The sequence below is a fragment of the Thalia democratica genome, chromosome 9, assembly GCF_965202585.1.
Source record: "Thalia democratica chromosome 9, ktThaDemo2.hap1.1, whole genome shotgun sequence".
Taxonomy (NCBI): domain Eukaryota; kingdom Metazoa; phylum Chordata; class Thaliacea; order Salpida; family Salpidae; genus Thalia; species Thalia democratica.
Window position 1 is genome coordinate 17,546,448 of NC_139173.1, and position 11,767 is coordinate 17,558,214.

The 11,767-nt window shown below is 22.5% G+C and overlaps 1 non-coding gene across 1 annotated transcript; it reads left to right on the plus strand.

Moving 5' to 3' along the window:
* The first annotated feature begins 1,905 nt into the window (after nt 1-1,905).
* On the plus strand, nt 1,906-2,102 carry LOC145845287 (small nucleolar RNA U3). The gene has a single exon (XR_014370331.1). It is a non-coding gene; the product is annotated as a small nucleolar RNA U3 (small nucleolar RNA).
* Nucleotides 2,103-11,767: the final 9,665 nt, after the last annotated feature.

The following is an 11,767-nucleotide window of genomic DNA, read 5'->3' on the forward strand; positions in this document are numbered from 1 at the left end:
GTCTTTGTTTCGCTCGCAGTAAGTAATTGCTTTTCTTACCTTAAAAGTTTAACGTACGCGTTTAAGTTAAAAGTTTAATGTAAGAATTTTTACTACAACAACAAATTTGTATTCCTTGCCAATTTTTTTTTATTTAATTTGATTTAAGTACGGTATGTAAACTGTTTGCAAAATGGAGATAAATGTAAGGACATTTTTAGAAAAAAAAATTAGAACTTTAAGTATGCTGTAAAAACTTAGCTACTTCTTATTCGTCAAAAAAATTGACTCCACACTTAATAAAAAAGTAATTGTTCTGCTGTATGTTGAAAACAGGTATTACACTTAATAAAGTGAATAAAATCCAAATAGTTTAATACTTAAAATTCTCTTTACAAAACTTTAAATACGCTTAAAAAATAAACTTCTAATTATTTGCAAAAAGTTTTCTTTAGTTTAGGTACATATTTATTTTGGTATGTATTAAAATGTCTTGATCGGATTTTTTGGTTTAATGGTTTTTTCAATAAGATGTAGATGATTTGTGTTATACTTAAAAAATATTACATCAAATTTGATTTTAATTAAAAACTCTCGATGATGTTTTTGCTTGTTAAAAAATTTAAAAAAATTTTTCGGACAAAACTAAAGAAATTAAGATAAGTTTTATATTTCTATAAATTATATCTGTTTATCAAAATAAAGTTAAATTAGATGAATAAAGTTTATAAACTACAAAGATACTTTTAATAGAAATAAAGGTTTTGTTTACTTTATTTTATTATATCATTGCAATTACTTGTCACTAAAAATAATAATTTTGTTTTACAATTTTATCCGGAATAAGCAAACTTTTTTGGAAATTTGAATAAAACGACATGTTTTAGATAGTTTATGTAAATTTGCTAAATAGAAATAAAAAACTTTGAGTTTACCATCAGTAAAAAAATAGACAGTATAACTTTTCAAAACAAAAACTTTAAGGAAAATAATACTGTATTAGTAAACTATGTTTTTTTTCCAAAGTATTTTGATTGTGAACAAAAGGTTTTTTTTTTTATCAAAAATAAGTAGTAAAATAGTCAGTAAGTCGATTTCGTTTAAAAAGAATGCAGATTGTAACTGATACCAACCTCCTTGCTTTACATTATTCTCAGATAAAAAGAAGCATTTTGATATTTTTATTAAAAGTTAAAGTGCTGTAGATTTTTATTTCAAATTAGTACATAGTATTATTTATTCAGAAAAGTTTGTAAGGACTATTTAAGTTAAATTTTTGTCACTCATATACTATTTTTTTAAAGGATATTTTAGCAAAAAATAAAATAAAAAAGAAAATAAGCAAACCACTTAAATATTTTTTTCTTAGAGTAATAAAAACTAATTGTAGTACAGATAGAAAAAAAAAACTTTATAGTTTGCAAAACTTTTTATTATCTAAACAGTTAAAAAAAAAAAAACTAATTTTTTACTTTTAAATTCATGGGTAGCAATAATAATTCAATGAACAAAATAGTTTTTTTTAGCGTTATGGATTACGCAAATAAAAACAATCGTAGTTATTTAAATTATAGTCTTATTTTTATATTGTTATTTGAGTTTAAGTCTAAAAACAGAGCAAAAAAAATTGTTTTTATTTTTTTTTGTGATTTTGTATTAGACAGTTTGAGCTATATAAAATCAGTTAAAGAAAACTCTTTTTTGAAGTATACATGTAGGAACATGGTTATACTTGATTATTTTTTGTTTAAAAAAAGTTTAATACTTTTTCAATCGTATAACCATAACGCATCGTTCTCTCATTTTTATGACTTTCTCTTTCTTGACGTCATTAAAAGTATCTCTCATTTGCGAATAAAAATTTAATTTGCAACAAACTGTTTCTTGCAGTTTTTAAATATGAACATTTCTCAGTGAAATGTTGGCAAGATCATACTTTTAGGGATCATTTCTAAAGTGTGTGTCTCACGAACGTTATTTAACAATGACGGTCAACCTCTCGCGATGATGAAATGTAGGGGGGTTCCCTGAGCAGGAAAATGACTTCAGCTTGCTGAATGTCGTAATGACTGTTCCGCTGCAGTAAAAGCAACAGCGGAGGGGAATCTCTCTTTCTGAGTGATTGACAACAAGCCTTAAGGGGCTATTTTATACTAATACTTGTGATAAATTAAGTATCCATAACATTGAGTTAATGATTTTTCTTACTATAAAAGCTTGTACATGAAAATAAATCTTTCTTTGTATTCAGTCGTTTTTTATTTTACACGCTGACTTTTAAGGTGTAACATTTACTTAAAATCTAAATTTATACGTTCTGTATTTATCATTGTTTTAGTTTTTTGATAATGTAACTTAAACCAGTAGCTTTAAAATTAATATAACACAGGTATAGTTAGTTTAAAACTATGAGGCAGAATTTAATATTCCAATGTTGTTTCACTCAAATTAAAATAGAGCAACTACAAACCTATTTTAACAACTGGCTGTTTTACTTAAAACTAGTTGCTTAAATAAAATATACATAAAACCAAATGTGTAAAAACAAATTATACAGTAATCTTCCTTTATTGTACCAACATATGTTTGTGTGTAAACGAATCAACACGCTTCAACTGGGTTCTGTAAAAAATAATTACTGTAATGTAAGAATAGAAGCATAGAACAAAGTAGGTGTATACATATTTTCATTAAAATTAAATAATTTCTACAGTCAACTTCTACAGACAAGTTGTTAGCAAACGATTAAATCTATATTTTGAACAGTTAAAACCAAATGTGTAAATTTTGATAATAAAGTTGTTATAATGTTTATACATGCATTGCTAATAAAATCATAAGTTCATAACAATAAACTCTATATAGTTTCAAGTTTTGAACTTTTTTTAAATCAGGTAAAAAGTTGTGCAAAAAACTAAAAGCATTTTAGAATATATTAAATTTTCTTTTGAAACTTGCATGTAAAACTAAAAGTATGTATACATATTAAATTATACATGGCTTATAACAAACTAAATTAAGATAAATATTTAAAAAAAATTAACAAAAACCCTTCAAAGTTACATTAATACGAAATAAAAAATACAATATTTAAACAATAAAAATTCATTTTGAAAGTACTTTCTTAATGGGTAAATAAAAAAGGTATTTATTAAGCATTTTTTAAATTAATAAAATTTTAGTTTGTTTACTAATAAACTGATCTATCCCAAGTTCAAAGTTTTAAATATTTATCTTTTTTGCTGTTCCTTATGGTAATACTTATGTACTATCATAGTTAATATATGGCATTTCTGTAATATTTTTTAAGCTCACTATTTTACTGTCATTGTATCTTTAACAACTAACTTAATTTTCGTATAAAAATATTACTACTAAAATACACACTGATTTCCTTTCCTTCCATATTTAATTTTTTTTACGAGTAAATTACGAAGAAAAAAAAATTTGATGACTTTCTTTTGTGATATTTTTTTATACTATTTAACTCTAAGTTATTTGTGATCTTACTTAGATAATATTTACACACATACATTTACATATTTTTTTAACTACAAAGTAAGTATATCATAATATCTTATACAACAACATGTTTAAAATATATTTTTTGATTAAGTAAGAAAATTGTTCAATGTAGTGACAGATAATTTTATTGTATTTGATTTTTAAAGAAATTTATTAAGAAAACAACAGATAGATACGTTAACTATTCTTTAGTTGCTGTCTGTTAAATTAAAAAACATTTTAAAGAAAATAAAAAATTAAGAAAGTTTTAATTTAACTGTTGTGTAGTGATGTAAGTTAGTTTTTTTTATTGATCCTATTTAAAAAGTTTGTATATCTACATCTTTTTTTGTGATAAGCTTCCTGAGCCCAAGTTGTACAAATATTTCTAACTATTACACTAAAAAATTAGTATATTACTAAGTTTTATTTAACTTCACAAAACTTCAAAGGTTTAACAAAAATCAAATAAAAATACACACAAAGTACATTAGCAGAACAGTAAACAAATTTCAAAAAAAAAGTTGTTTTTTGTTGCTAAACATTTTCTACTTAAAAACTTTTAAACTTTGATTTGTTGAAAAAAATACAAATGTTTTCTAGAATTTAAAAAATGTAAAATGATCTCGCTTAAAACCTTAATTAATCTATTTTCTTAATCAAATAATAATAAATCAAATTTTTAACACGAAAATTAAAGTGTTTGACAGTAAAATATTTTATTACAAAACCCAAATAAACTAATTTAGATTGATAAATGCTCAATCATTTAGTTATTAAAAAAGAAAGCCTGTAGTGAATAAAATTTAAAGCATATGTTAATGTATCTTAAACTTAATTAAAAAACTCTTTTATACAGCATTTGCAATAAAAGACGTTATTTTTAAAAGTTGATATAAGTAAGAAGTTACTTTATTCTTGCTATTTTTTAAAATAATAAAATCTTTTATAAAATAATATATAGTTTCCGTTACGTTTTTGTAGTTTAAACTATTTTACTTGCAATAATAGTAACTTTTACTTTGAGCTTTACGTTTCAGTAGTTTAAGCAAAAAAATAATGTTTTACAACACAGATTCTTAAAATACTAGAATCTTCATAATTTCCTTCTTGCGTTTATTGTTTATTAACCCTAAAAGGCAACTTTTGTGAGCTAGGGTTTTTAAAGCTTTATCGTGGACTTGAAATAATAACAGTTCTACAAGTATTGCGATAATTCATGTAAGTTTATGTATGTTTTTAGACTTTTGATTAAAAAATTTCCATATATTTAATAACTAAATTTAGTTTTAGGAAAATTACTTATAATGTACTTTACTGCATAAAAAATCGTTCTAGAAGTAAATAATACATGCTATTTGTTAAAATGCTTTAATTAATTTTCATTTAATTTAAAACTTTAACAGACAACTTTTTAGAAAATTATATATTTTAAAACTTTTTTTTTTACATAGCTAACCTATTAAATGTAACCTTTTTATCTCTTTAACTATTTATGTTTATAAAACATTAAAGTACAATTTTTTAGCGTAAAACATTTTCAAATTTCAAATTTTTTTCATTACAAAACTTATATGTCAACTGCTAACTAAAACAATGTTTTTATTTAAAGTAATACAACTACTAATTTTCCTGTTAAAATATTTTCATTTTCTATTTTAGTTTTCTTTAAATCAGAGTGCATTTAGTTCAAAACTTTGGTTTTCATCCCGAGCTTGACTTGTTGTTTTCATTTTCTTTGGCTTATATTTATATAAAAACATTAAACAACAAATTAAAAATAAAACAAAAATTCCGATGCACCATACTACAATTGAAATGTCTATGTGAAACTTTAATGATTTACTATTTAAAAAACAAACAGTGTTACCATTTATGGTATTTTTTGTTGAACATTTTTCAGTTTCTAGCATGAATTTTGTTCTACTTTCGTCTAAGCAAACAATTTGGCAATCGTGATTGCAATCATACAAAGAAAATAAGTCTCTGTTAGCTAACTCAACGTTCAATAGAGCTTTCATGCAAACTGTTTTCACACTTTCAAACTCATTAAGGAAGTTTTCTCCATAAAAAATTATGTCACTTATTTCTAGACTTTTACCGTTTATCCATAAACCTTTTCCTTCTAAAATTCGAAGTCCAGTGTCAAACAAAGATCCATTATTAAAATAACTCCTTATGTTTCTTATTTGCTGAACTTTATACTGATTATCAATCTGGTATAGCTCTAATGATAGTGCTTTGCAAATTGACGTAGTATTAAAAAGCTTAGAATTATAAAAGTTCAAATCTGGGTTTTCTTCCCTGGATATTGATTGATCAGAACGCATATTATTTTGTTTCTTATTTACTCTTAACAAAATTTCTCGAAAATTCAAATCTGCAACAAATATCTTTTTAGTTAATTATAAATTGAAACTATTAACATTTTCAAAAAAATCAATAATCAAATATTAGCTTTAAAATAGACTACACTTAATTAAAAGTCAATTACAACTAGAACTTCACAGTACTAGCCGTTTTTTTCTAATCTACTTTTTTATTCTATTACTTCATTACTTAACTTTTTTTTTATTATATTATGCTTAAACCCTTAAAGTTTTAAAACAGATTATTTTATGTATACCAAGTTAGATTTTTTTATTTATCACTATACTTAGTAGCAATATCAATTACATTTAGTAACAGTTTATAAAGATTTAGAACGTGTAAATTTTTAACAATTTTTTTGTTTAACTAAGTAATAAAACATAGTTATATCTGAGTTTTACGAGTAAACTTATGTAGTTTAATTTCAAACTACATTTTGCCAAAATTTAACTAAAAATTATAAAAAGCTTCAAACATTTTTTCCCACTTTTTTAAGTGTTTTATAACGTTTGTTAAATATTTAAAAAATTACATAATATCAAAAATTAGATTTTTTTTGACAAAATCCAATGTTTTTTATAACTATAGATTTTATAAACAATTTGATACGATAAAAGTTTTAAATTTACTTAAGTGATGTACAACTGGAATTTTTTTTTTGCATTTTTTTTCTTTTTTTTCTAGAAACTTTTCGATCAAAGTAAATATATCATATTACTTTGATAATAATTTAATGAAGACAACTTATTCGTCATTTTCTTATTAGCTTATTAATTTATTTTACTTTTTAATAATTTTTTATGATAAATTGTTACCAAGTATACTTTTACATCGTGTTTACAGTAGTTTGTATGTAACTTCGGTTTATTGTTTATTTAGTATAACATTAAAGCCAGTTAAACGACTAATTCCAGTTTTTCTAAAAATTTATAGGTGCAAGACTATTCAAATTCTGACAACTCAAATTACGACAATTCACACTCGGACAGTTCAAATTCCGACAACTCAAACTCGACAACTCACATTCGGACAACTCAAATTCCGACAATTGAAATTCAGACATTATAAATTCGGACAACTCAAATTTCGACCATTCAAAAACCGAATATTTAAATTCTGACAGTTCAAACTCCGAAAACTCAAACCTGAGCAACTCAAATTCCGACAATCCAATTTCGGACAATTTAAATGCGAAAAATAAACGCAAAATCCGACAACTATAATATTGACAATTCAAATTCGGTCAACTTAAATTCCGAAAATTTAAACTCTGACAATTGAAACTTTTGCAATAGATATTTATAAAAATTCAAAATTATAATTTTTATCATAAAATGTTGGTTTTTAGGTTTGTGATTTTAAAGTTCTGACCGAACTTTTCTTTTTAGTTATCGTAAAGAAATAAATAAGATCATGTTATAAATATAAGCTATTATTTGGAAAATATTAACAAATTTTCTTAATAACTTTAAGACTAAAATTTAGATTTTATGTTAGTTTATATTTGTAAAAAATCGTTTTAATATAAAACCTTTGTTGATTTCTAATATAATTTATAAATGTATTTCAGCGTTGATTTGACTTAAACATGTACATGACATTATAAGCGTGCGAATTTTTATGATAGCTTTTTGTTACTTACTTAAGAGATTAAGAATGAATATGTTACTTCTTTTTTAAATTAGTTTTTAAGGGGTATAGTTTTTTAAGAAGTATAGATCTTATCATTAACATAAAATCTCTAATGGGTAACTTATATTTATATATTTTTATCATTATTATAAACTCTTTTAAATCATTGTAAAGTGTCGTTCTAAGATTAACTGTCATAAAGAAGTGAATTATGATAGCTATTTATATCAAGTTCAACTTCATTAGTTTTATTTAACATCATTCTGCATTACTTAAGAAAAAACTACTTATATAAAAACTTTCATCTTTTTTACGAAAATATTGTAAATACGAAAAAGACTGATTACAAATAAAGATTTGATAGTCTTAAAATGCACAAAAATAAAAAGCAATAATAACCATTTTCTGTATACTTTTAAAATTTAGTTTATATTGTAAATATTAATTGAAAAAATCTAGTATTATATTTAAATCCATTAGATTTCCAACTTTTTGTATAATATTTATTTTTGAATACTTTTTTATTTATTTTTGTTTTAAGTTATAGGTCTACGCTCTATTTTCATTTGTATGTTATTAGACAAGTTGTTGAGTACATTCTGAGTTTAATTTTAAATTAATTTTATCAATTAATTAAGTTTGGTTACATTTTCTTTTCTTTTTTTTTTATCGTTTTTTTTTTGAGGCTTAAAACTTATGCTTTGAAAATTAATTACTAGTTCACAATAGATTGTAAAAGCATGTGGTGTACGACTTGATCATTGAAATGTTTTTCGTACACCTGATCCTTAGACCAAACTTTTTAAGTAATTTTCTATTATCCTTCAATAGACAATATATATCAATTTTTATTTAAATTATATCTTTCATTTGTATGTTTAAACTCTTTTTCTCAGATTTTTTAACAACAAAACCCGAAAGGGCGATACTTTTTAAAAAATAATAATTTTACATTTTTATTTCAAGTTGCTGGATTTTTATTACCGGATTTTAAATTGTCGGAGTTTGACTTGTCAGAATTTGAGTTTTCCGAATTTAAATTATCGAAACTTGAAATGTCCGAATTTGAGTTATCTAAATTTGAGTAGTCGGAATTTTAATTATCAGAATTTTATTTGTTGCAATTTGAACTTTCGGATTCGAATTTTCCGAGTTTGAGTTGTCGGAATTTGAATTGAAGGAATTTAGGTAGTTTGAATTTGAGTTATCGTAATTTGAATTGTCGGAATTGGAAATGACTGAATTTGAATAATCATTTAACCACTTTGCTCTATTTTGCCTATTAAGTATAGAACATTATATAGCAAGTTTAAAGTACTACATACATTTATTCCTTATATATAATACTTTTAAAGTTTTAAGTGTCCTAGTAATAAATTTGTTTTTATAAATAAATTTAATATTAATTTTTTTAGAATTATACTAAATTTTATTTTTTAAGTTAAATTAAAATTTAAAAAATAGTTAGTACTAAAAAGCTTGTAAATAAAAATAGTAACCATTTTTATAAGTAAAAATTTATAAACATTTTATAAAGTTTTTGGCTTTAGTACGTTACGTATTAATTGAAAAAATATAGTCTGTAAACTTTTTTAAGTCAAATTTTTAATTATAAATTACAAAGTTTATGAAATAGATAAAAATCTAATAAAATAGTTTCTAGAAAAAAATACTTATTGACTACTAGTCAAAACAACTTAAAAATAAAATTAAAACTGTGAAATTTTTATTAAGCTTGTTGAAATTTAATTTTGTAAATAACTTTATAGATGACATAAATTATAAAATTATTAAATAACTTACCGATATGTTCTGTTTTTTTCATTATAAATTTTAAGAGTATTATATTTAAACTATCCTTAAAAACTCAAAGAAATCAAAGCACAATGATGAATAGTTAACATCGATCTAAACTGTTTAAAGTTATTGAAAAGTTAATATCGATCTAAGTTGTTTGAATTTATTAAAATGTTTAATAAATAATTTTTAACAAAATTATATCATACTTTAGACAAATTAAGCTAGGTTTAAAGGATTATTTTTAAAAGTTGAAAAATAAGAGCTTGTAGTTTTGATTTATTGATAAATACAGCCATACGGATAACTTACTATGGCTATTTTAGATTTAGAAAATTGTTATTATAAACATTAAACCATAAACCACAACTTAACTATTTAAAGTTATATTTATGAACCTAAGAACGGTTAGAAATTAAACTAGTAATATACTTTTACTAAAAAAAAAAAGCATTTTAATTGTGCATCAAGTTAGCTTTTCTATTAATAAAAAAAATATGCTAAGCACTAGTTTGAAAGTAAAAACTGCAAAGTTTACTGATTACTACTGATATTTTTTAACAATGACAAAAGTAGTTTTATAAACAACTATTTTAGTGATACAGTAACTAAAAAACTTACTAATTCAGTAGTTAAGGAGAGAATAGTTATTGATATAAAAATACAGTAAATAATAATAAAAATTGAAAGCTATTTTATATAAGTTTAAAAAAAATCTTCAGTTATAATTTTTAATGTTTTTATTTATTTTTTTTCTATTTTTTTACAACAAATAAATACTCGTAATACTTACTAAGTATGTTAATTGTAGACATAAAAAATTAAAATTAAACTTGTTATCTTTCTTAAACTTAAGGCTAAAAGCAACCAGTGAAATTATGTTAAATAATGTATAAGCAGTCAATTTGTTGAATCTTAGTGTCTATTAGATAACCAAAGAACATTATTTTAATCGTGCTTAATAATCAAACATGTAACAGTTTTATTTTTTGATTAAATTATGCTTGTTAGTATAAATGTTCATACGATTGTTTTTTATAGTTTTTAATACTGACAAAAATTGTTAGTACTCAAAAAAAGACTTTTGTGCAATATAAACTTTGATATAGAATTACTATAAATTGTGAAAACTAAAAATCTTAATATTAACTTTCAAAATACTTGAAAAAATATAAAAAGTTATTAATAAAACTTCTTAAAAATAACTTTTTGAAAATATGAGAAAATTAAATAAGTGTTTAGTTTAGCCTGACTGGTCAATTTAAATTTAACTAAAATTACTTTTAAAAAGTCAAAAGATTTATGCAAAGTTATAACTGATCGAAAAGATAAAATATTTTATTACTTTTTTTTATTAATTTTTATTATTTCGATTTAGTTCTGTTAGAAGTTGAGTATGTTTAGTTTAAAACTTTTGTATCAACGATTTTCTGGTGGAAGTATTTTCAAAAATTATGTAAAATATGTTAAAGCATACATAAATAGATAAATAAACTTATTTTGTTAGTTTGTTTAGGAAATTAAACTAACAACAGTTAAGTGATTGTTTGAATGTTGATATATACTTCTTTTTTAGCTATTAAATAAACTTAAATTTACCACATTAAGTTTTTTTTTTTAAAGATTAAACATTTTTAAATAGTTATGCATCAACCTCTAAGTTAGTAAAGAAAAGTAAAAAGTATAACTTTATCTATTAGTTTTACAACTATCTAACAATCACAATTTATACTCCTGTTTTTTTTAAGTTTTGATTAAAACTATATTAGCAATAATGTAGAAAGAGAATTCAAAAATAACATTTCAGATACTTACAAATTTTATATCCAAACAGAAACTAAAAAAAAATCATACCTACAGACACTTGTTTTGTTTTTAAAATAAATATTTAAAATTTAATATAAAAGTTAGTTAAAATAACTATATTTCAATCATATCTCCGAAAATAATTAAAAACTAAAAAAATAAAAAATAAAATAGAATTTAATTTTATCTACATACGCATTTATTTTTCAAGTATACATTACTTTCCAGGTTGTGTTACTTTTAATTTTTTTTTACGATTTTGAATTTTTGGAGATAGAATTGTTCGAATTTGAATAGTCGTGCACCAAAAATATACTATTTTGTACAAATCTTACTGAAAAAATTTATTGCGTCCATAATCTTTTTTTACATTCATTAAAGTTTTAGGTTTTTTTAATTTAAGTTATCGCATCAGAGTCTTTAAGAAGCGATTAATGAACAACTAATACACATTACGTGTTTTAGGTCGCATGTTCATACAAAAATAACACGTGTGAACTGTGAAGTATTAAAGCATTGTATCAAAATTGTGAAACTTTAACTATTTTTCTGATACCGTTAAACTAAGTATTTCGTTTGAAGATATTTTTAATTGCTTTTTTACAGCTACTTACACCTCTTATGAAAGTTTAGAGCTTTTAGTCTTTGGTTTAGTTTTTATATTAAATATATTGTACAT